At 29.4% G+C, this 27,521-nt stretch overlaps 1 long non-coding RNA gene across 1 annotated transcript in view; it reads right to left on the bottom strand.

The window, feature by feature from the left end:
- The window catches only part of LOC135959759 (uncharacterized), a 115,486-nt gene that overhangs the window by 77,239 nt on the left and 10,726 nt on the right, over positions 1-27,521 (bottom strand). The window contains exon 2 of the long non-coding RNA XR_010576556.1: positions 1,501-1,532. This is a non-coding gene — a long non-coding RNA (uncharacterized LOC135959759). The remainder of the gene's footprint in view (positions 1-1,500; positions 1,533-27,521) is intronic.

Here is a 27,521-nt window from a genome sequence, read left to right as displayed (position 1 = left end):
TGGCTAGGACAGCATGAAATTTCAGTCGATCCGATTATCTAATTCAGAGCTACAGCATTTTAGAAATGCTGAACATACCCAGGTATGTTGCCGTTGACATAAAGGTTAAGGAACATTTTATGGTCTGCTTTCTTAAAGGATATACTAGGTACATCCTACGATTTATATAAGAATAATTTTACAAAAATATGACTAAAAATATATCTGAAGATTTTTGATTACAAAGGTACGATTTTTATAATGAATATTTTACGGTATCAATTATGGTCAACTATTAAAATAAAAACATTTTATGTCCTTGCTTAAAGGATATTGTTTACATTTATTATACCTTTTCCTTCTGCAAAATAGTGCGGCCTAATGATATATTTTCTTTCTAATGGTACGTTTTGAATTTTCTTAAATAATTTACCAGATCCATGAGATGAAGCTCACACGGAGCTTGTTGAAGAGAACGCACTAAGTGGGAAATAAATAATACGTTTTTATTTTTTTAGATGGTCGTGAGTGAGTGAGAATTCACAAGGTGGATTGGGTCTATTACTTCTTCTATTACTCCATAAAAAAGGTGAACAAATCTCTGTTCTGTTTTAATGCTTTTTGAAAAAAAGAAACAACTAAGTTTTTCCAGAGTTTTTCTCTGCCTTATGAATTTTGGTTTTCAATAATAAATTGCAGGCAACAATTGTAATCATTTAAAATAAATTGTTTTAAAATTTGCCAGCAATTTAAAAATACTTCTCGTCAATAGCTATTTAAACTTATAATATCAGTAAAATCATGTCATTAAATTATTCCAAATTACAACATAATAAAGACAAACTTAAAGACACTTAATAATTTTCACAATTTAACATTAATTGTGATCTTCATATTCATAATTTGAACATAAATAAAACAAACTTTCTCTTAATTACATGCAAACAAACACACGAAAAAATCTCAAAAACTACAAACTGTAAAACGAATTAAATCATCATAAAACATACAGACATCTCATATTTCCATAGTAAGACTTAGAAAATAATAATAATAATAACTTGACCTTAATAACATTTCCAAAGAATAAATTGTACTTGATAGAATATTTGTAACACAAATATTGTAATTATGGCCCAAGTAGAAACAAAACAAGTAGTCTTGGCACTTGTCTTGTGGTTGAGCTTCTTGTTGTTTAACAAAATTATAAAAAAATCAGGTTAAAATAAAACTATTGCTGTATATGAATCTACATGGTATGTGAATAATTACACATCAAACAAATTTAAATGTGGGTGGTGGTTATTTGACAAAGAGACATTTGAGCATAGAAATAAAAAACTTAAAACTATTTATATGAAATAAAGAAAACATAATGTTTCTGTTGTCTAGAAAAATATTTCAAAAATTTACTTTCACTAGACACCAACACAAAACATTAAAGACAAATATTGTTTATGATTTATTAAAAAAAAATTAAAAGAAATACAAATCACAACAAGCATATATTGTGAATCTTACCTTTAAGCAGGAATGTTATAAATCGAAGGAATCTGTAAAGACAAAAAAACATATATTGTATTAGTTTTACTTGCAGAGTATTTAAAATAAAATATTTAGGTACGAGTAGAGAAAACAAAAGATTTAAGTTGTAAACTTGAAATAAATGGCTCTGCTTAACAATAGACTCTTTCATTGTTGTGTTGTGTAAATAAAAGGCAATTTATTTACTTTAAGGAATCTTCTTAAACCATCCATATGTATTGATTTATGGTTTGTCAATTATTAGAGGTTGTTAAAATGAACACAAAAATGAGGAAACTTTAAGAAAAACTTTCCTAAAGCAATTAAATCACCGCCATGTGTACCAAGGTTTATTTATTTATAAACCCCAGTCAAAGCGCTGAAAATCTGAAAACTGTACAGCAGGATATTGGGTATGTTTTCATACCAACTTCTTTGCGGTATTTGTGTCTTTAAATTGTTAAAGGTTTTTGTTGTATGTACATTCGCAAAGTACCAGCATCAAGTATTGTCAGCTGTTGTGTGGTGGTGGTTGCTGGTAGTACTTGCTTTATTTGCAGTGGAGTAGGTATTTAAAAATGAAATAATAGCTCGAAGCAATGCACAACATTCAAATTGTTTTGCGCTAATATTTAGCTACACACGATATTTGTACCCTACACCAGGTGTGTTTTATTGTAGCTCAGCAGAAACCCCGAAAATTATTGTTTTTTTTTCTTATCTTTATTCATTAAATCAATAAAGATCAATACACGGTACTAAGCTTGACTGACAGGATAACCTTAGTGTCACAAAAAACGAGTATTGAGCAGGTCTATACTTATTGGTATATATGACAGTGGTGACCATTTATTAACTACACGGTGCATGAATTTTGCAATTAGCGAAGTTCTCCTTTAAAGACACTATTCTACTTTTCAGGCTAGAACATATTCATCTGAACAAGTACCTCAGAGATCAGGGAAAATTGTTGTAATTGTACAGATAGAAATATACAAAAGAAAACGGGATAAATTTCACAATGGGCTGGAATGCGGTGATGCTACTGGAAACACTTCAAAAGTGCTGCAATACTCTACTAACCAAAAAAGTACAATGATTAATTAACTAAAAATAAAATTTTTACGAATTTTTCCAAAAACTAAAGTTTGCCAACTTTAAGTTCATTTAAAGTTCTTAATGTTTTTAATGAAAATGTCTACTTTGAAAAATATCAATTTAGAAACCCTCAAATGTTTAGCATTTATTTTGAAACATTTGTACAATATAAATGTATTGAAAGTTATGGCCATTGTTTGCTATGAACTTTTCCCATCTTTATGGCAACATATGGATTTTGAGCCAAAAGAACTGCTCATATTTTGAGGACAAGAACGAATCAACACAATTTCGTATACTATGTTCCAAAGTGAAGCATTTTCCAGAGAACCAATTCATTCTAAATAGTTTTTGCAGGGGTTACATCAGCGTTGTCATGTTGAATTGTGTTGTGGTTTCATGTTTGGACGTATATTTGATCAATGATTGCTTCAAAAGAATTAGTTGCATTTGTTATAGGTTCCCTTAGATGGTCTGGTCAGATTCTAGTGAGATAGCACCCTTTTGGTCCCACCAAATAAAGAGCATTACCTTAGTTCTACGGATATTTGGCTTTGGTGTCGATTCGGCTAGTTGACCGGGCTTCATATACGTAATGGATCCATTTTTCATCGTAAGTAATGACTCGGTGCTAAAATGATTTTCTTTTATAGCGATCAAGCATTATTTCGGACTTGCAAAGTCTTTCGGCTTCAATTTCTATGGTAACCAATTTCTCTGCTTTTGGATGAGTCCTGATGCTAGAAAACGAAATTTCTGCTTGAGTAGCTCCCAATGATTATTGAGTTTGACAACAATCTTCATGAAATAATACCTCCAATTCTTGGTCTTCATACTTTTTAGCTGGCCTGGGCGATCACAACCTCTGAACAGCACAAACCATCTAGCGCACATTAAATCGAATGAACACATTCACAAAATTCGACATTTTCGCAAATGCACAGTATCATTACGTTTGTACTTGTCCAGCAATCTACTTATCGTTGAGGAAGACTGGGCAGGGTTTTACAATGCTTATATTATTTACCGGTGAAGTAGCTTCTCACTATTCAAGTTCGCACGGGCTGTTTGATCAGTGTTTGCAGATGAAATGTTTTCTGAGCAGTCGATTTAGACCAGCGATAAGCAGTGAGCTCTCAAATGAGCTCTCTTGTTTTTGTTTTCACATGCATGCAAGCACATATTGTATAAAAACAATCAAAACCAGTCAGTCTCGCATGAGCATTTATAGAAGAAGGTTGTTTTATGCTTTTATGCATTAAAACATTCATTATTTCAGATATTTTGTTTTTGCCAGAGAATAATATTCAACTCATACAACTACAATATCTAAAAACTGTAGTGGTGTGAGTCTGTCTATCGCTGATTTAGACACTCGTTCTACTTTGGATCGGCAGACGTTCTGTAAGTCTATCCGGATATGTAGTGGAAGGAGATCCTGCGTCAGAAATAAATGTCTGCGATAACTTAGTTTGCAAACTGTAAGGCATCATCACATTATATTGTCAGACCGACAGCATCCTGGTCTCCTTGTGAAAATCATCTTCGTCATCTAGATACATCCGGTTGCAATTCGGAGTGCATTGATCTGTGGCGTTTTTAAACTACCACCATTGGGTGTCATTGAGGAATGAGGTCCATATTAGAGCAGCATATCCAAGAAGTGGACCTTGTTTTGGTTTCTCACTTTTTGGTTGATCAAGTTGGCGTACGAGGAAAAATAAAATATGCTGTCGAAAGCTATCCCTAAAATGTTAGGATTTTGCTCCATGAACCGAGATATTCAATAGCGTCCATATTTACATGGCTTAGAAGATGAAAAGGAGCATCGTAAATTTTGACGCTTCAATTAACGCTTCCTTAAAAATTGGAAAAATTTTTCACCTGATGAGAAAATTGTGCAACTATCTGCGTACAATAACATTGAGATATATTAGGGAGGTGCAGAAAGACTTCCAAGATATATATTTATTGAAGATCATTAGAAAGTGTTAGTATTCTTAGCTGCTACAGATAATATTTTAACTAAAAATAACTAGCCTAAAAGGTTCAATGTACAACAGTCCGAAAATCAAAAATCTGTCTTTACATTGTTACCCGTTAGGCTATTCTGAAGATTCCCTGAAAATTTCATTAAAATCGGTCAAGCCGTATTTTAGGTGTCCAAAACCATATTCAGAAAACACAGGACATATATTTAATTTAAAAAGTCACATACGTTCTGTAATTTTTTCAATATTTAATGCTGTAGATAACATTTTCAGGCTAGTATTGGAAAACTGTCTTGGAATCAATAACACAATTTTACTGTAGTGTTTCATAAAGTCGATTAAAATCACCTTTCTCCAATTTTCACTTCAGTTTGTCGTTTTTGTTCAACATTTTGCCGTGATAAAAGACGAGATTTTCAAGCTTTTGACTTTAACAGTTTTTGGTTTAATTTTTATTTCTTGAACATTGTCATTGTTGTTGTATTTTCTTAGCTTTTTCGCTGTTTTCTTTGTTGCCTATTATTTAGTTTGTTGGTAGCAATAATTTATGGTAATAAAATAAATTTCCTAAATTTTATCTCTAACGGTTGTTTGTTTTTTTTATTTTAGCGGTTAAGGTCATGTTGTTGCTTTTGATCTTTACGATGAATTGGAAAACAGCCGCAAATACATAATAGTGGCAAATTTTAATTGCATTTAAGATAAACAACACCAGAACAAACAAAAAAAAAACTCAATATATCAAAAGATTTATACCAACAAGCAGCGTAGCAGCAGCAATTCCATTGGAATGTCAAGTGATCAATGGACTTTCACGTAAAGATTTTTCAAATACACAAAAAAAAATTAAAATCTAACAAGCTTAAAAATTAACTTCTGTACACAATGAAAAAAGTATTAGGAAATAATTTACCATATGATGGAACAGTTATGCAATTTAAAGAAAAGAATTTAAAAAGAGTTGAACCAAAACAAAGGCCAAAATCTTCAGCAGTTAATTTTAATTCCTTAATCTAGGCTACTGCTTTTATTTCCATGTTATTATCATTAATTATATCTTATAATTACGAAAAAAAAATGTAAATCTCAGTTATTTGAAAATTTCTCTTTGATTTCTCATGCTTAGTATTTTCAATTTTTAACTCCCACTGTAATTCCACAAAAACCTATTGAAATAATTTAATGTTTTGTTATTTAATTTCATTTAAATTCCTTTTACTGGAATTTGTTCCGTATGTCACTTTTTCAGCTCCATTATGGCATTGTTTTTTATTCCAACAATATTATTCATGAATCGCTGTTATTTATACTTACCTACAGACGTGATTGTGATTGATTTGAAATTTGTCAAAGTTGACATGTGTATGAATTTCTTTGTATCGCTCTCGAGCAGTTATTCATTTCAGTAAGTAGTTATGTATTTTGTGTTTTAAACGAAACGTGTTTCAATTGTCTTACTTTTATGTGTCGGTTTAATTGTGTTCATTGATTTACAGTAATGTTAAACAAAAGACATAAAACACGAACTTCAACTACACAAAAAATAAAATGAAAAAATTAAGGTTTTCTATAAAAATACATGAAATGGAAAAAACACAAACAGAAAAACATAAGAAAGACAAGTAGGAAAGTTATAAGTGGTCAAAGTGGACGGTTTGATGACAATACGGTCATGTTGTATGGACCATCTATATTTGGCTTGAATTTGAAACGTGCATTGTTGCAATACATTAATTAAAACGTTGTGTACATTAAAAAAATGCATCAATCATTGGTAGTCATGTTTGGAAATAAGATTTATTTACAGCTTCCCTTGTTAATAATAAAATAATGATAGAACGATATCGTTGAATATGTCATACGTTCTAGTGGGATAAATACTTTTAATATATATAAATTATTTTGATTAATTACAACTCAATATGAATAGGAAAAACTGCATTATTTAATTCAACAAACAATTGTAAAGTACATGCATGTAGATAGTGCTCTTCAAGTTTAGAGTTATATTCAATATTTTTAGTTATTAGTTGTCATATTCATTGAACGAAATCATTACTAGACAAATTATTTCTTTTTGATATATTTAGAATAATTGCTTAAGAATTAGTTCATCAGTGAATTATTTATTTTAAATTAAGGACTAAGATCGAAAAAACCTTAATACACAATTTTCCTTAAAACTTTTAACCCAAGTATTATTTGATTTTTTTTTGTCAGTTTCCTTTGTAAAGCATGCAAGTTATTATGTTTAATGAGTGACAAGAAAAAAGCGACATTAACTTTGCTAAAAATTTAGAGGCCAAAGACAGAGCAGGGAAATTGAAGTCAAATTTTATACAAACAAGTAAGAGAGTAATCCAGATATAGATCAAAACAAGTAAGAAAGTATGGTCGGTCAATACCCTACACTAAATAAAAGAGCAAAAACATTTTTGTTTTAAAATTTCAATAATTTATATTTTTGAGTGATTTTCGAAAGTGGGCCTTATATGGGAGTTATGACCAATTATGGACCGATCACCATGAAATTATGTCGTGTGATTTATGTCTATATTAAAGTTAACTATGTTGAATTTTGTGTGTATACCAACATTTGTAAGCGATTTATGCACGTTAAAGTGATTTTCGGAAGCGGGGCTATATGGGAGCTATGACCAATTATGGACCGATCACCATGAAATTATGTCGTGTGATTTATGTCTATATTAAAGTTAACTATGTTGAATTTTGTGTGTATACCAACATTTGTAAGCGATTTATGCACGTTAAAGTGATTTTCGGAAGCGGGGCTATATGGGAGCTATGACTAATTATGGACCGATCGTAACAAAATTAGGTGACATAAATTCTGTATATATAAAACTTATTTGGAGCGAAATTTGTGTAGATACATATATAAATTAAAGATTTATGACCGATAAAGTCCAATTTCGAGAGGACATTTGTATGGGGGCTAGGTGAAATAATACACCGATCTCATCCAGTTTCAATAGGCTTGGTCCATGGGCCGAAAAAATAATATGTACTAAATTTGATTGTAATATCTTCAAAATTGCGACCTGTACTCTGCGCACAATGTTGACATGGACAGCCTGCCAGCCAGACGGACGGACGGACGGACATCGTTTAATCGACTCCGAAAGTGATTCTAAGTCGATCGGTATACTTTAGACCCAAGTATATTTATACAAGTACATGAAACCCTATAACAAATCAACAATAAAAAACGACATTCATTTTGTTTGTGTAAAAATTGGTGAGATTGTCAAAAACTGTTGACAAACATAGAAATAAACAGCTGATCACTTGCATGTACTTGTATAAATATACTTTGCTTTTAATAATTTTGGGCGTTACAAACATCTGCATAAATGCATTATACCCTCCCCACTATGGTGGTGTAGGGTATAAATAGGTAAAAATCTAAGTTTTCCCGGTTTTTCCTTATATCTCAGCCATTTGTGGGCCGATTTTAAATAGCAACCGAGAATTCCCGATATATTGATGTACGTAATCATGTATTTAAGTTTTTTAGGTGCTACGAAAAGTTGATTTCAACTTACAGATGGACAGACGGACATGGATAAATCGACTTCGCGATCCATAACGATCCAGAGTATATAAACTTTGTGGGGTCGCAAATGAAAAATGTAGAAATTACAAACGGAATGACATACTTAACTTCGCCACTCATTGCGAAGGGTAAAAAAATATAGCAGCTGCATAATGGATCATGACACGAACGTATGGACAGTTTCTCACAGTTTCCGGGTCAAAAATTTTATGTTGCTGATGATCGAGGGAATGTTGTAGAAATGTTTAGGACCTAAAATCCAAAAATTTCACAAAAATTTATTGATTGGTTAACCGATTGATAAAAAACCAGATAAACCGGTTAATCGAAAATCATTATTTTAAATTAAGCGGTTCTCAAAAATCCGAGATTTCGATGAAAAACAAGTTTTTTGGTTAACCGGTTTATAAAAACTACTAACAATCCTTAACCCATATTAACCCGAAAATGTCCATACAAAATTTGTCTTTTGATCCTTTGTTATAATACAAAATTAATTGCGAGTAGATTGAAATATGTTAGTTTAACAATGCTATTTTATACTTCAATAAAAGAAATTTTTCAGATCTTTGAAAAGATTTAACATTTTATAGTTTTGTTAATGAAAAACTGAATTCCAGGGTAAAAATAAATAAATTTAAATAACAATTACATAAAATGCAACTGTTTAATCAAATTATAATTTAATTTTAATCGAGGTAAAATATTAAATCATTGTAAAAATAAACATTTATTAAATTTTATTATAAAAATTTAACGTTTGTGTCTCAACTCTTTTGTTTTCCAACTAAGAACTTTTTCTGACAATCATAACCAACACAATGCTACACTATTTTCACTTTAACGACAATTAAACAATTAAAACTGGTTGTATTTTTTTAATAAAATTCAAATTGTTTAATAATCTTGACAAACAAAAAAAAAGAGCAGAAAAAGGTTATGACAAAACAAATTTACGCTTTTCCGGCAAATTAGTTGCACTAACGGCGCGTGCTAAAACAAAGAAACAAACAGATAATAATTTTTTGTTTGTTAAAAACAACAACAAAAACAACAATAAAGTTAGTAATAACAACTAAGCTTAACTACAATCTTGAAGTATGATACAAGACATGAACAAAAACACACAATACATACACAAAAATGTCCGCTTAAACATGTTGTTGATTGTTATCTAAGCTAGTTTTTTTTTGTTATTTGCTGTAGTTTTCTTAACTTAACTGAACTAAGAGAACATTTTGTTATTGTTTCGGTTTTTGTTGTTTTTCTAAATTGCATTGCGAGTGAGTACATAGTGCTGAATTACTTGTTAGAATAATTTTGAATTGTTTGTGGTTTTTGTGCTCTTTCTCTTCATGCTCTTGTTTCTTTGATTGTTTATATCGTATAGACCATTCTGGCGGCAATGCTTTTATTGTAAATACATTTTAGAACAACAAAAACAGAAATAACAAATACTGTAAATACTCAAACAATAACACATGACATAAGAATGTGTGAATGTTTGTTTGTTATACCCTACACCACCATAGCAAGGAGGGTGTATTGCGTTGATGTTAGTAACGGCCGAAATATTAGTTTAACATCCACATTATGTGAATGAGCGATGAACTCAGGATCGCTTTCTCGATTTAATGATGCAATCTTTGACGAAAAATACTGGTCGCAATTTGGAAGATATTTCGTTAAAATTTAGCACTTGGTTTTTTTTGGTTTTTTGTTGGTCCATTATTTCACCTAGCTCCCACATAAATGACTACTCGAAATCACAAAATCGGTCACAAAAACCTGATTTATAAGAAGTCCATACAAATGTACACCTATAATTACTTTAAAGAGAATAATGCACTTAAAATGTTGATACCCAACAAAACTTTAACACAATTACTCAATGTAGGGTACTGTATGATTTGGATTGACCGACTATACATTCTTGTTTTTTGGTTTTTTGCTGATCTGTCGTGTCGTCTTGTTCTGTTCGTTTGTTACTAACGAAAGTTATTTATGAGACCCTTGCCAGTTTTGCATAGAAACGACTTGTTGCTTATACAAATAATATATATTGTAAATATATAGTAGACTCTGCTCGGTACTTTTTTTTATCCAGTTTCTTTATTTTACTGGTTTATGCGTCATCGAGTGTTAATAATTTATTCTTAATAAACTGCAGTTTGCAGTTTGCTTATTACTTATACATATTCTCATTAATATACATACTTACATGTATACATACATATATTTGCACAAATAAATGCAAATATTTTTATGAGTGTAAGAGAGCGTAAGTGCAAGTTGAATAGTTGTAGTGGGTGTCAAGCTCAACATGGAATACATGGCTTAATGTGTGCATACCAACTTATTTATAACGTTACCACTAGTTTGTATACAATCTAAACAAACAGCAACACTGCTACCACTATTATTATACGAGGGAAGCCTAAGAAGTCATTGGAAAATAACAACAAAATGTATTCAACATTTTCATCTTTGGATGGTTTTATAAGAAATTTGTTACTGCTTAAAATAAATGTTTGATATTATTATTTCTAATTTTGTATTTATTTGACATCTGGTCAGATGAAATACAACTCGTAACAAATGTTACAAACAACATCCTGTTTATCTAGCTTTATTACAAAATTTGAGAAATCCAGAATTTAATATTTAACAAAATATTGCTCATACCACCCGAAATCCATAATTGCAATTTATGTGCTCATATGAACTACGGGTGGTATGAGCAATATTTAGTTAAATCTCTATATCCGTCTAAATTAATTTATTTCTATGGCTTTGATTTATTTCTCTAGTCATTGCATAAGTCTCTTAATTAATTTATCAGTGCTAAAGGACTCCTTGCTAAAAAGGACTCCTTGAGCACAAATATAGTAAATATTTTAGTTTATTAGATATTTCCACTTTTAGATTTACACAAAAAGCCGTATTTTTTAACAGTTTTATCACTTTAATTGAAAAGTTTAAAAACAGCTGAGAACCATTTATTAATTTAATATACATATCGATGGCTTAATATAAAAAGGCATAACTCGATTTTTTGTTACTTTACAGGAGGAGGAACAGCTTAATAAAATCCATAAAATTTTAGATATAAAAAAAGTTTTGATTGAATTTTTAATAAAAAGAGGCAACACATTTTATTTCTCATTCAAAATTAATTTTTTTATTCAAATAAAGTTATCTAATATAGGTCCATTTTTCATTGATATTTTTGATAAAAACATTAAGTTAGGGCTTTTTTAAACTGAGTTGAGCTGAAAATGTGACATATTATTATAATAATTCAGGTTTAAATAATGAAAGAAAATAGTTCAATAAATTAAGAGGAGTTATCAAAAAAGATTTTTCAAATCCTGTAGGTGGTCTTTTTGAGATTGCTATTTACTCCTTATAAAGTGAATCAGAATTTAGAAAATAGTCGTAGTGCAAGTGTTGAGCTTGTAGGGGTGCTGGAACTTTTCGTACCCCTTTTATAATTTGCAAAAATTGCGATGTAAAATTTATTTGCTTATTTTTAATTTTTCTTTCTATAAGGGAAGGTCTTGAGTCACATTCCAGTTGAGTATGTTCACTTATTAAACATTTTTGTTCAATCGTTATTTGAGTTTCCATACCAAAAGCCAACAATTAAAGCATTAAAGAATATTACATTGCGGTTTTGGTAGAAACAACCATCTGAGTAAACAATTACCATCTGAGTAAACAATGGCGATCGAGTTTAGATCTTCCACAAGTGTTCAATAACACACGTCGCAAAAACGGAAGACACTAGACATCCATTTGTTTTATCCCAAACATAATTGTCCATTTCGTGTGTTAAAATATTGTATATTGTGAAATTATGTAGTTGTGGCTTCATTTTATTTGAGGAATTAATTTTTTCCTAGGTTTAAATATGGAATAATTAGATACCTTTAATAATTGCGCGAGAAATGGATAGGACATTTTTTTGTTTTCATTTTCTTTATCTGAATCACACTCTGCGACATAAAGCTGTTAAATTTCCTGATAAGTCGAAAAATCCGATTAATAAGCGAATTTAATACTTGGAAAATATAAACAGTTAAAGCTGCGCTGAGAGATTTAAAAAAAAAAAATAGTTACGCCTTTTTTATATAAAGCCATCGATATAAGGATTATGTAATTTAATGAAAAATTAAAATGTCTCAGTTATATGACAGTTATTTTAAATAATGTAACTAAGTGCTTTTAAATACTGCAGTAATATTTAGCATTAAAGTATGAAAAACTTTAAATATTTGAAAATAATTTGGATTTAGTTATTTTATATTTGTGTTCAGCCCAGCAAAATTATACAAAAAGAGGAGGCCTTTACAAACTTGACGAAGTAAGTATTAACAAGTAAGTAAGTATAAACAAATTATACTTTGTAAATAAAATTAAAAACAATATTTGGTGAAAAAAAGGTAGTCGGTTTTTTGCTTATATCTCAGCCATTTGTGGGTCGATTTTCGATTAGCAATATAAGTTGAACTATAGTGGATACATATAGTCCAATCAATGATGTAGGTAAATTATTTGGGGGCTACAGACTGTCAGAATGACTGATAGGATCCTGGATATATAAATCATGGATTCCGGAATCATAAATGTGTCGTGGTGAGGGGTATAATAAAATAAGTTTTTTTTTTCCAAGATATTACATAAATTCGTTTACTATCTCTATTTGATTACTACCAAGGCCACGAGCAAATAACACTGTATAACACAAACAAAATTACAAGGTCCGACCAAAAAATGTTGATAGAGGAGTCAAAAAAAAGACACTTGTATCGGCGTTTTGAAAGTATACATCTGAATTTCATTTGAGGCGAGTTAAAGTTTCCCAGCTCTGGCACATTCTTATTGTTAATCCGCATAATAAACCATGTGATCCTTACATTTTAGGTATAAAATATGTTCAGCAAATGTATGTAAAATGTTACGGAGAACATTTTTGTAGAATATGTTAACCATCTAAATCATCAAGACATGGGTCTTTTTTGTCCTTCTTTCAAAAAAGAGCAAAAAACAGGGATTTAAGGGGTTAAAATGTTCCGCAAAAATATTATCCGTGAAAGTCAGAAATAAAACATAACAAAAGAGGGTTAATTTCGCATTTATTAAGAATTTTATTTTAAAGTACCCCAAAAATTTAGCATGACAAAAAAAAATAGTCAAATTTAACTAAAAATTGCTAATATCTCTAGTGTTTTACCTTCGATAGTAAATATGGATAGGAAGTATTCATAAATAATTTTTTTTTTAGCTCTAGGCAATTCAACTTCATTATCAGATAATGTCCAGCTTTACAGGGCATTCCCGTTCCCACGACAATTACATCTTCGCTCCGAAATGACCCGTTCAGACTTGTTACAACGACAGAACATTCACAAATCCGGTATTTGTATCATGAAGTACTGAAACGATAACTCAATGTCAGTGAAAATGTGTGCTCATCATTTGTTTCGGCTTATTGTAGATTGGACTGTGAAGTTTTAAGAATATGATCATTATATGTATATTCAAAAATGTCTTTACTGATTCCGAAGTTATGACTAAGCATCACCAAACTGTAATTTTACATTATTTTTTCTCCTAAATGTTTAAGAAATTTTCAACTTTATCTCGTTGTTGTACTTTTTTCACAATTTGTATACCCTACACCACTTCATCGGTATACACCATAAAGTATACCGATCGAGTTAGGTTCATTTTCAGAGTCAAATTAACGATGTTCGTCCGTCCGCGTGGCTGGCCCTGTAAACCTTGTGGTCGTAATTTTGAAGAAATTTGGCACATGTAATATTATCGGCCAAAGGACAAAACCTGTTGAAACTGGTAAAAAGCGGTCAACTATTTCACATAGCCCCCATACAGATGTCCACCCGAAATAGGACTTATCCATCATAAATGCTTGATTTATATAGATATGCACACAAAAATCTTTATATACAAATACATTTTGGGCGAATGGATTCATAAAATTTTGGGCGAATGGATTCATAATTGACCATAGCTACCATAAAAGACGCACTTCCGAAAATCTAGAAAAAAGTTTCATATAGAACTTAACACGTGACCTAATTTTCACGTGACGTCCATAATTGGTCGTAGCTTCTATATAAGGCCCACTTCCGAAAATCACTCACAAAAATATATTATTGAAATTTTAAATGAAAAATTTTATTTTGCTCAGTTACTCAGTGTTGGGTATTATATGGTCGGACTTGTCCGAGTATAATTTCTTACTTGTTTTTTTCTTCTGCTAAAATGCAAAAAATGTCTATAAATTCATGCAGGCAGTTTAGTTTAGTTCAGTTCAGTTTGGTTAAGTTCGTCTCACCGTCCCGCTTTTAGGGTCGACGACTTTTTTATTTGCGTCTTGCTTTAAGTTCGACTTATAGAAAAAAAGTGGAAAAAGTTATAAAAAAAATCTTTATGTACTCGCACATCAACTTGAATTTGAGTATTCTTTAGTGGTTTGTGCATTTATTTACTAGATTGTTTGCTCAGTTTAGCGCTTTTCTGCTCGCTATTTTTATTTTTATTTCTATGTTCTGTTCTTTTTTTGTTTGTGTGGTTTTTGTGGTAGTGAATAAACCAACAACACAAAAAAACAAAGAATTTAAAATGCTATAAAAAACATTCCACCAAGAATCGTATATAAATGCATAACATCATGCATTTATTTTTCTTTCCGTTTGTTTTTTTTTATTATTATAGAGAAACAAACCAAAAACTCACATAGAAAAGATAAAATAACCTCAACCAACCACCATATAAAGTATACATACGGTTGTAAACTAAACAAAATGTTGCTAATAATGATAATTACAATATAAAATACAAAATAAAAAAACAATCAAATAACTAATTTACATATTCATTGTCATTTTATGTGTAATTCTCTTCCCCGAGCAATTTAGATAAGGTCGCTTTTAAGTATATTACGGGATACTGTATTTGCATTGGTATGACTTTATAGAAAAGTCCTTTTACGAAAAAATATCTATCTACAGATATTTATTTGATACGAAAATTTAGCTGTGTGTAGTCTTAAAATAATTGAATTTGTTTAAAAGGCGTTACTGCAATTTAACGTTCTTCTTTATAATATTTAAATTAATAGAATTTGGCTCTTATAAATTTAAAAAAAAGAGATTCACGCTAAATTATTGTATTATTTTTAAAAAAATACAATCTCCATTCTCTTTTTATTAACAAGAATTTGTCGAAAGCGAAGTATATTTTTTATAAATACTCATATAATATTTACTACTTAAAGGTATTCCAATAGAGACTTTCGAACATTGAAAGTTGATAGCGGCCATATTGTTGAAGCTACATCTGTCGAATTATTGCATCAAAATTGCCTCCCAAGCAGTTAGAAAGTGACCCTATTTTTCATCAATAAATCATCATCATTGATGAGGCCCATTTCTGCATGAGTGTGTACGCCAACAAACAAAATTGTCGAATTTGGGACGATACCAATCCAGAAAAAGTCAATTTTAGTGTGGATTTTGTACTGGTGGAGTATTTCTTTGAGAACGATGTTGGCCAGGCCATCATCGTCAATGGCTATAAGTCGACCATTACCAACTTATTTTGGCCTGAATTGGATGATATGGCCACCAACAACATTTGGTTTCAATGACGCTACGTGCCACACAGCTCATGTCACATTGCACATTCTGCACGAGCGATTTGAGGGCATGGTCATCTCATGTGGAGGTGGTGTGAACTGGCTACCGAGATCGGGTGATCTGACTGCGTTAGACTTCTCTTGTGGGGGTTTCATAAGACGCAGGTCTATGCGAATCAGCTACAAACTACAGCGGCCCTAAATAAATATGAATCTCAAATATTCGAAAAAAAAACTAATTTCTAAAAATTACACAAAGATTATTTTGGATAAAAAATACTTGTAAATTTTAAGATTTAACTTTTACCGTAATATACTGTTTTAGTTAAAAATGTTTTAAATTAAAAAATAAATAAAATAAATATAAATTTTTAAAAATTTTATGGGATATTTTAAAAATACTTGGTAACAGATTTCAACTTCTAATGAATTGCCTATTCTGATAAAACCAGAGGCCGAAAATAACGGGTTCACTTTCATTTGAATGGTAAATTCTCATTCGCAGACATTTAAAAATAATTTTTTGTGATATATCACTGAGAGAGTATTAAATGTGAGAAATGTTCTCGAATAACATTTTAGGATTGGGGTTGAGAGAAACAGAAAAGAAACAAACACAAATAATCTGAATGAATGATTTATAATTTATTTTTTTCGTAAAGATCAGTTTGTGACTTTTATTTGCGAACATGAAAAATAAATCGCAAAAATGCATTTGATTGCATCAACGCTTAAATATATAAAATTTATCAAAAGATTAATAACAAATTAAAAAAAAATTCTCATTTCTGCTACTGAGGCTTCATTACTTCATACTTATCATATTATTTCCATAATTTGTTAAAAATTACTAACAATATGTGATTGTATGTAAATAAAAGAGAAAGTAACAGTTATTAATAACAAGAACAATTGAATTGTTTATCTCACATCAAACCATTAAAAAACAACAAAAACGAATAAATGTAATACCAAACCATTTAAATAAAAATCATTTTATAACTGTTATTTTCAGTGACTTCTTTTTATCACAAAATATAAAACACAATTTGGGTTTTTTGGTATATGGACGAGTTATTTTCGATCTCTGGATAAAACCAATAAAATTTTACTGTTTTTAAAACACCTAAATTTAAATTTAGACAATTTTAAGTTTTTATGTAATTTGGTTTGAGAATAAAATAATATTGTTACGAATTTGCATTAGCGATTTGAATTTAACTGTCTGTAATGGCTGCCTGCAACATGCATTATGTTTATAAACATGTCCATCAACAACATGTCCAATTAACATCTGATCAACAATGCTAATCATTATTTATAAGTATGGCAATACTAAATGTTTAAGCTGCTAACATACACATTGAAAGCTCTAGAATTCGAATATACTAGTTTAGTCCGTGAGAACACCAACCAGTCAGTCTAAGTTGAAGCATCGTTAAGTAAAGACAAATTAACTGCCTTAAAGTATGCTGTACATTATAAAGTGTGCGATATAAGTGTGTGTGTTAAAGTAGTGTCTATTTTAATTGTTTTATAAATTTAAATAAGGGGGATTTCATGTCAAGTGAACCAACTTTTGAAATCGATGTCTTCCGATCGGGATGAAATTTGCACCAAGGTTAGCTCTATTGGATAGTAACTCAGACACAATTTTTCAACAACATCGGTCGAGAACTCTCTGAGTTATAGGGGGTAAAATTTTGACAATTTGGTCAAACAGGGGTTTTTTCTTATCCATGTAACTTATTACCTATTGTTCTTAGCAAAATGTGTTCCAAATAGTATAGATAGCTATTTCTTCGATCTTTCGAAAAAAAATATTTAAAAAAAAAAATACAAAATTTTTAATATTTTTTTTCCGAAATCAAAAACTTTTTTGACTTTTTTTTAAAATACGCTATTTTTTTTTATTTTTTTTTTTTTCTTAAAATAAAGTTTAGATATTTTCCTTGAACACCTACTTGGTCGCTTAGTGGGATGCGAGTGGGATATCTATCAAAATAAATATTTTGTAACTCAAAACATAAAATTTTTGACTTTTTTTGCAAAATCAAAAACTTTGTTGACTTTTTTTTTTCAAAATGGACCCTTTTTTAATCTTTTTTTTTAGGTCAAACAAAAGCTTAGATATTATCCTTGAAGACCCTTTTGGTCGCTTAGTGGGATGCGAGTGGGATATCTATCAAAATAAATATTTTTTAACTCAAGACTTACAATTTTTGACTTTTTTTTTTGCAAATACGATTTTTTTTCCAAATGGGCCCTTTTTTTAAAATTTTTTTTGTAGTCAAAAGAAAGCTTAGGTCCATTTCTTTAAGATATTTTTAGTCCCTTAGTGGGATGCGAGTAGGATATCTATCAAAATAAATATTTTGTAACGCAAGACATACAATTTTTTAATTTTTTTTTGCAAAATCAAAATTTTTTTCCAATATGGGCCCTTTTTTAATTTTTTTTTTTTTGCTCAAAAGAAAGCCTAGGTCCATTCCTTTAAGATATTTTTAGTCCCTTAGTGGGATGCGAGTGGGATATCTATCAAAATAAATGTTTTAACACAAAAATTGTATGTCTTGAGTTACAAAACATTTATTTTGATATATATCCCACTCGCATCCCACTAAGCGATCAAAACCATCTTAAAGGAATAGGCCTAAGCTTTCTTTATAGCAAAAAAAAAAATTACAAAAAGGGCCCATTTTAAAAAAAAGTCAAAAAAGTTTTTGATTTTGCCAAAAAATCAAAAATTGTATATCTTGAGTTACAAAATATTTATTTTGATAGATATCCCACTCGTATCCCACTAAGGGACCTAAAATATCTTAAAGGAATGGACCTAAGCTTTCTTTTGACTAAAAAAAAATTTTTAAAAAAGGGCCCATTTTGAAAAAAAATTCGAATTTGCAAAAAAAAAGTCAATAATTGAATGTCTTGAGTTACAACATTTTTATTTTAATAGATATCCTACTCACATCTTCCTAAGTGACAAAATACGTCTTAAAGGAAAAGACCTAAGCTTTCTTTTGAGCAAAAAAAATTTTTAAAAAAAAGTCCCATATTGGAAAAAAATTTCGATTTTGCAAAAAAAAATTAAAAAATTGTATGTCTTGCGTTACAAAATATTTATTTTGATAGATATCCCACTCGCATCCCACTAAGGGACTAAAAATATCTTAAAGGAATGGACCTAGGCTTTCTTTTGAGCAAAAAAAAAAATTAAAAAAGGGCCCATATTGGAAAAAAATTTTGATTTTGCAAAAAAAAATTAAAAAATTGTATGTCTTGCGTTACAAAATATTTATTTTGATAGATATCCTACTCGCATCCCACTAAGGGACTAAAAATATCTTAAAGGAATGGACCTAAGCTTTCTTTTGACTACAAAAAAAATTTTAAAAAAAGGGCCCATTTGGAAAAAAAATCGTATTTGCAAAAAAAAAAGTCAAAAATTGTAAGTCTTGAGTTAAAAAATATTTATTTTGATAGATATCCCACTCGCATCCCACTAAGCGACCAAAAGGGTCTTCAAGGATAATATCTAAGCTTTTGTTTGACCTAAAAAAAAAGATTAAAAAAGGGTCCATTTTGAAAAAAAAAAGTCAACAAAGTTTTTGATTTTGCAAAAAAAGTCAAAAATTTGATGTTTTGAGTTACAAAATATTTATTTTGATAGATATCCCACTCGCATCCCACTAAGCGACCAAGTAGGTGTTCAAGGAAAATATCTAAACTTTATTTTAAGAAAAAAAAAAAAATAAAAAAAAATAGCGTATTTTAAAAAAAAGTCAAAAAAGTTTTTGATTTCGGAAAAAAAATATTAAAAATTTTTTATTTTTTTTTTTAAATATTTTTTTTCGAAAGATCGAAGAAATAGCTATCTATACTATTTGGAACACATTTTGCTAAGAACAATAGGTAATAAGTTACATGGATAAGAAAAAACCCCTGTTTGACCAAATTGTCAAAATTTTACCCCCTATAACTCAGAGAGTTCTCGACCGATGTTGTTGAAAAATTGTGTCTGAGTTACTATCCAATAGAGCTAACCTTGGTGCAAATTTCATCCCGATCGGAAGACATCGATTTCAAAAGTTGGTTCACTTGACATGAAATCCCCCATAAATAAAGAGTTGTTACAAATTTTAAACCATAGAGAACATAGAGCGGAAACTAGAAAAAAACTCAAACAAAAAAATTACTCAAAAAAGTTACACATACGAATGTTGTTTTTGTTTTCACATAGTTTTTTTTACTAATACATTCCCACCACTTAGTTTTTTGACAACTGAGTTAGGTCTTTGACAGGAGAGTTTCCGCTCTATGTGTTTTCTCTATGTTTTAAACTACAAACTGCTTTTATTTTCAATTAAAAGTATCCGGTTTATTTAAATGAAAGTTTTTAAAAGGTAAAACCGTAACAATATTTTTGGAGAAACCCCATATCACAGCCCTACATAAATAGACTATTTTAAATATTTATTTCTAATAAAATTAAAACATCTTTAAGAAAAAAAATCCCAAAATTCCCAAAAAATTTTAAGATTTGTGCCATCGAAACCACATTTGATCCGAGGCAAAATGCGACATAAAATGGGTTAAATTTTAAAGGACCTGTGAAGAAGCCCATTCAAAATTGAATAGATTTGTAATGCTGGAATAATCTCAATAGTTTATGTAACATAATAAATATATTTAATATTTGTAAACATAAAACATCAAGGGACTAAGATTTGTATTTTGAAATCGATAAATTTCAAAATTATTATACTAAAACTTAAAGTCTCTTAGATAGATTTTAATTATTTTTCATGTGATCTCTCGATCATTTTCTAAACAAAGAGTTTTAAGGAAAGTCGGAGTATTGTTTGTTTCCGATATTTAAAAATACTAATTCTGAATTTTAAAAATATTAAACAAAAATTTCGAATTGATGAATTCAAAAATATGCAAAGCTAAATAAAAACTTTGTTCTTTAACACATTGCAATAAAAATTGTTTCCTTAGTACATTTTTGTATGAAAAATGTAAATGATATAAAGAAGAATTAAAATTTTGTGTCCGGTGTTTTCAAAAAACGTATAATGCTAATAAGAAAAACTTTTTCATGATTTGAAAATAAGTTTTAACTACTAATTTCAGTTCAATTCAATTTACTGTTCACATTTATAAAATAGTAAAACTAAAACTGAGAACTGATAATTTATTATGCCTTTAACTCAGAAATTGTTTTCATTTCTTTAAATTGTTAAGATTTATGGTGTATTTTATTCTGATACCATGCTGCCCCTCCCTTTCGACCATTTATATACTAAATACATGTGGACATTCAAATGAAAAAGCGTCAGGCTAAAACAATAATGGTTTAATAAGTTACAAAGAGAATTTATAGTTAATTCTATGACATTTAACAAAATTAACAAAGGAAATGTTAAAGCATCTTACATTTGCTGGTGTTGTTAATAATTTTTTTTTGTTTGTATTATTTGCTTAAGACTTGTGTATATATTTTTTATTTATTTTCTGCATCCTTGCCATTTATGGTTTTGCACTAGTTGTTTGTAAAGTATACGTAGAACTGTTTGTTTTTCTGGGTACAGCTATACCTAGTGATTGTCAAAATTCGGAAGATAAGTCTAGGTACATGTTAGAAGTTGATAATTTTTCACGAATATATTTAACATTTTGTTTTCATAAAAATAAAACAATTAAACAATAATTCAATAGGAACGTTTTCATTGCTTATTGCTATAACTAAAATGTTGTAAATTTTGAATTATATATTTTTTAACTGAATACTACAAATTAATTCGACGTAACCTTTTAGTAAACACATATTAAAATTAATAATGAAGAGTTTTTTCGTGTTGTCAATTATATCCTTTGAATCAAACATAATTTAATTTTGCCAGTCTTTAAAAAAAACGAGCTGAGAATTGAAACTCGTCTTAACCATAATTAAAAACTTCACTTAAATCATTTCAAAAGCTGGCCTTAAACTGAGGATGTGGTGTATTTATCCACTTGGCGTTTTTTTTTTTTTTGTTTAACATTTTGCATTTAAGTCAACATTGAAACCTTTTAAGGGTTTTCTCTTATGCCATATTTGTACGAATTGTTAACTTTTTTTTTTAATATATTTTGTGGTTTTATTTTATACAGAACTTTATATTTCTTCGCTTGTGTTACACTGATGGTGGTAGAAAAAAGGTGTAAAATTCCACTTATGGTAGTAGCATGTTGCAACAAATACAAAAGCAGACAAAAAAAAACTACAACAAACCAAACAAACACAACGAGTCATTGAACGCTGGAGAATTTTTTACCAACTTAGAAGGACACTCTATGATAAATGCAGCAATGATTAATACGAAATAACGTAAAAACTTAATGGAGGCTGGTTCATAAAATGGCATAGTTGTGTGTGTTCGAAAACAATTTAGGATTATTTGCTCTAGACCATACACAGTCTGTCTGTCAGTCAGTCCATGTCTATATGACACATACGAGTATGAAACAGTTACAGAAGATTTGTTGGTTGTCATTAATCATCAGGTTAAATAATAAGCAAAACAGGGGGAGGGAGTAAAGTGAAGTAAATTGAATACAAATTATGAAATAAGGGACGATTTTTAAGCCGAATAGAACTTGAAATTGTAAAAAATAACACAAAAAAGTAAACTTTAATCTAAAAAATTATTTTATTCGAAACATCAATACATGACATTAACATTTGAAAATGATTTCAGTCACCGCGGATTTCAGTCACCGCAACCATCAATAAATTGATGGTTGCGGTCGCAGTATAACACGTAGCTCCTGGATCAATATCACACAATTATTGATCATTGTTGAAGAAATGAGTTCCGGTGATGCCAGCAGTATGTAAACCATGCCATGATTTGATTTATTAACAAAACCGTTAAGCTTATAAAGAGCCTCATTGCTGATCACAATTTTGGTGTTAAAACAGTCAAATTTAAATTGCGCCAATCGATTACTAAGTTTCAAAGTAAATTTGGATAATTTGATAGCGTTGTTCAAGAGTCAATCTCTTCGTGATAATTTGCCAGAGTATACTGATCATAAATGTCAAACAGTGGCAGTATGACAGTTCGTTTGACAGTTAACCTTTGTTTTTGTTCAGCTTATATCGCCTATCACTTTCAATGTAATTCAAAATCAAGTTTCTTTAGTATCTTTTAAATTAATATCACCGATAAAATCAAACGTTCAAACAAATTAATTTTTTAATTCAATTTTCAAAATCAAATTCAATATCTCTTAAGAATTCCATCCAAGACATTTGCAGGAATCAATTCGTTGTCTTAATTCCTGCAGAATGCAAATGTATTCACTTTAGTCCTTTAAGAATTAATTTCTTGTTGAATCATACAAGTTTTCTTAAATTCAAATTCACTACTACATGCTTTTAAAAAATCACTGAATTGGGGTTGTCTTAGAGTCCAACGTTGTCGGAATCGATTTTGAAAACGACCGAAAAAGCACATTAGTCTTGTGATATCGAGAGTTATCGGTTTTATATTCGATCTAGAATTAAATTCTTTATCGATTAAACAAAAAATTGTATTGGATTTCATAAGACAAATGTACCTTTTTTTCATTTTTAAAACCGATTCCGACAATGATTGGATTCTAGGACAACCCCGATAGATACAATTTTTCTTCAATTCATTTCATTACAAATCTTTGTACAATTTTGTTCAATTCATTTTGTAAATCATTTAAAACAAAAACAAAACTGAATGAAGAAAAAATATTTTAATAAATTTTTTAGATTTGAATTAAAAATTGAAAGGTTGAATGATTAATTAAATCAACGATGAATGTTGTCATAAATGTCAAAACTAAGTTCTATTTCCAGTCAATAGTTTATTTCAATCGATAAAATATTAGTTTTAAATCAATTTAGAAACATGTTCAAGTCTTAAGTCTTTTGTTTTGACGTAGTCATTACTAGGGATATAATTATTCAAATCCAATTTTTATCGAATAAAGCTTCATTATTGTTTTTTATCGTTTGTGAAATCGACTAATTTTTAACTTTTTAAATTATTAAAAATCATTAAATGTTCGCAATTAAAATAAAAGTTTAATTCATTCAAAGATACAGTTTCTTAAAATTTTTGACCTGATGTCAATATTTGATGCGCTGGATCAAAGGATAAAAAAGTATATGTATGCTAATTTATAAAGCTAAAAAGGCATTTGAAAGGAACTTTCAATACTATATCTGAAATTATAATTCCAAAATTATTCAAAATTTTGTAATATGTTGCAAACATTTTAAAGGTCTTATTTTTCAAATCCCCGAGCTAAGTAATAGTTTTATATGAAAAACCAAATACCAAAAATTTCAAACTTTAACTTTTAAATTTGTCACTAAAAATCGAAAATTCAAATGAAGTAAGCAATCTCCAAGCCAATGCTTCTCAATGTGGGTGCACGACCCACCGGGAATGATTTTCATAGCTTACGGGAGCCATGGCTACTTTATATTTTTTAGCATTATATGTATGTTACTTATGTCACAATAGAACTGCAACTTATATTCCAACATAATTAACCAAGTGGTGTGACGATGTTCAACAGCAACTATCCTTTAGCTATCACTGAAGAAGTCATCGACAGCTTGTCATGGTCCTCATGACGTCTCCATTAGGGCAGCCCTTAATAAACAAAAGTTGGATTTTTGTCAGTCTCACCCCCAGTTTGGTGAAGTTTGGTAAAAAAAATCATTCTGAAAAAAGCCCTCTGATGTCTTGAGATGCACTTACAAGGGGAAAAATGAAATTTTTTCAGTTTTTGAAAAAACTTTGACATTAAAAAATCATTTTTGCAATTTAATTTAAAAGAATAGAAATTTGAACGTAATTATCATTCTAATGAGACATAAAAGACACAAATTGGTTAACAATTCCCTAGGCCATTAACGTGTCTCAGGCCACTAGAACAAGAAATGGAGGAACAAAATTAACATATTTTGAGAAATATTAAAATAAAAACTCGGCTTTACTTAAAATATATCCATATTTACTTGTATGTATATCCATATTTACAGTTCTGTCAGTTAATATCTTTTTATCATCGCATAACGGAGAGACACTGAAATTTTTTTTCTAAATTATAAAAGTAAAAGTAAAATAATGGTTAAATTTCATTGTAACTACTTTTTTTCTATAAATCGATTAACTTTAACAAATTTAACAACAACAATAATAAAATATCAACAATATTTTGCACTAGAAGTCCATGAACAAAAGAAACTAAAGCAAGAAAAAAAGAAACAAACAATTTTCTACCTCAATAATAAAGAAATCAAATCATCAAGTGCAACTGGATGCTTTTCTTTTTTTGTTTAGTTGTCGTCCAGCTTTCTACTTACTACAGATACATACTTTTACTTTCAATTTCTTTATTTTTATTTTATTTTTTGCTCTTTTATTCCGCACACAACTGTATTCAACAACATGTAATTTTAGCCATCATTTTATCGGTTGTAGTTTAATGACAATGAAAAAAAAGTTAAATAAATAATAGAAGAATAAATAAAATGAAGAAGTTAAATTGTTGTTGACTTTATTAACAATTGTTTGCCAACAATGATGATGAGTGCAACAAGAAAAAAGAAGAAATTTTGCAAAAGTTTTTGTAAAAACTATCAAGTGTTTTGTTATTTCTTTTTATTTATTTAAGTGTTAAATTACAAATATTTAGTTGTATTTGACTTTTCTAAGGGGTGAAAATATTTCCAAAGTGTCTCAATTTTTTAATTGGCAACAATATTGCATTGCATGTATAAGAGTCATCATATATCTTGGCAATACTCATACAATTCATAAGTATTAAGAAAAAATTTTGCCCAAAAAAATCTATTCATTCCGGGGAATTTTTTAATACTAAATTAAACCAAAAACAGAATATATTGTCATATAATTTGACAGCGTTTTGAAAGAAGTATAAAATAACTATATTTGGTTGTACAATGTTGGTCCAAATTTCTTAAGTGTTTCTAATTTAAATGTGGTATTGGTTCGGTATTGTCACACTCCTAGTTTTTTTTGTAGGTATAAAGTCAATAAATTATATTGTATAATTAAAAAACTTAGGAATTTCGACTATGTTAAATATGTAAAACATGAGTAGTTAATTTGGAAGCAGACATTTTTCAAATCAGATTGTTATTATTTTCTCCAAATATGAAACCCCTTAAGAATTGTAATAATAATAATAATTCTTTTAAGAATATAAAATTGTAATTTGATTCATTTTTAATGACCGAATTTTTCTGCTGTGGCTTGAGTTGAGTGAAAAGAATTCATTTATTTCAACCGTCATGCTCCTTTGCCAACTGAATATCTGTTGCTAGAACCGAACAAATTTAAGGATATAACAAAATAATTCAGTTAGCAATAACTTTGGCCATCACAAAGAATCTGAATATTGTAACTTCAAAAAGAAAACTTATAAAGAAATTCCCTACAAAAATTTTCAAATATATATTCCCGGGAATTTCAGGGAAAGTTTTCCATCGTAGAAACCCTAAGGCTACTAGCAAAATAGATCAACGGAAAATATCCCAAAAATGTCCCATGCTAAATATGGTGAAACTTCATATGATAAATAACCTCATCTTTTATATTGAGTCTTCGCAATTTTGTAACTATAATTCTTTTTTTCATATTGTAGTATTTGTGGTTATGAAAAAATACAAAAAAAGGTAATGAAATTAATTAACAATATGAAAAATTACAAATTTGCATTCCATGCAAGAAATTTTTATAAGCGAAGCACATTTTTTACATACGATAGATCAATTCTCTTAATTTTGACAATATTTTTATTTGGGTGACTTTTTTTACTTTGGGGCTGGCAGTCTTCAATCAATTATTAAAAAAATATATATAAATTTGTTGTTAATTCAAAAAGAAATATTAAAAAACAAGTAAGAAAGTGTGGTCGGTCAAGCACGATCACATAACACCGTACGACAAATAGATAAAAAATTCATTAGACACGAACCGGATGATATACGTCTGAAACTATAAATTTAATGAAGAAAAATGTGTTTTCAGTTTTTCATTTCGTGATCCTGTGCCTATTTGAAAATAGTTACGCTCTCATAAATATCTTAATTTTAAACATATTCAAACCAAATTCAGCATGGAAGCCGAATTCTCACGACCAAATTTCGTGATGATCGGTCAACAATATTCCAATATCCCACAGCAATGACATAAGAAAATGTCATTAATATACACAAATCTTTGAAATATGTCAGTATCCAAACAAAATTCAACACAAACATGTTTCATATATTCGCAATTCATCCCACCAAATTTTGTGACGATTTGTCCATAATTAGTCATAGCTCCCATATAAGGCCCTACCGAAAATATGTGTATTCAAATAAGATTCAACACAAATAAGTTTCATATCAAAATAAAACTCTTTATAATCATAGTAGTAGTATCATAGGTATAGGTAGTGTAATTTATGTCTATGTGTAAGTTATTTCTGTTGAATTTTATGTAGATACCAACATTTTTAAGAAATTTATGCAAGTTAAAGTGATTTTATAGGATTTATTTCTATGGGGACTAGGTGAAATATTAGACCGATCTCAGCCAGGTTAAGATTCGTCCTTGCAACCTGTACTTGGCGCACA

Source organism: Calliphora vicina, chromosome 5, assembly GCF_958450345.1.
Source record: "Calliphora vicina chromosome 5, idCalVici1.1, whole genome shotgun sequence".
NCBI classification, from domain to species: Eukaryota; Metazoa; Arthropoda; class Insecta; order Diptera; family Calliphoridae; genus Calliphora; species Calliphora vicina.
Note: the sequence above shows the minus strand (reverse complement) of the source record. Positions and strands in the feature narration are given on the sequence as shown.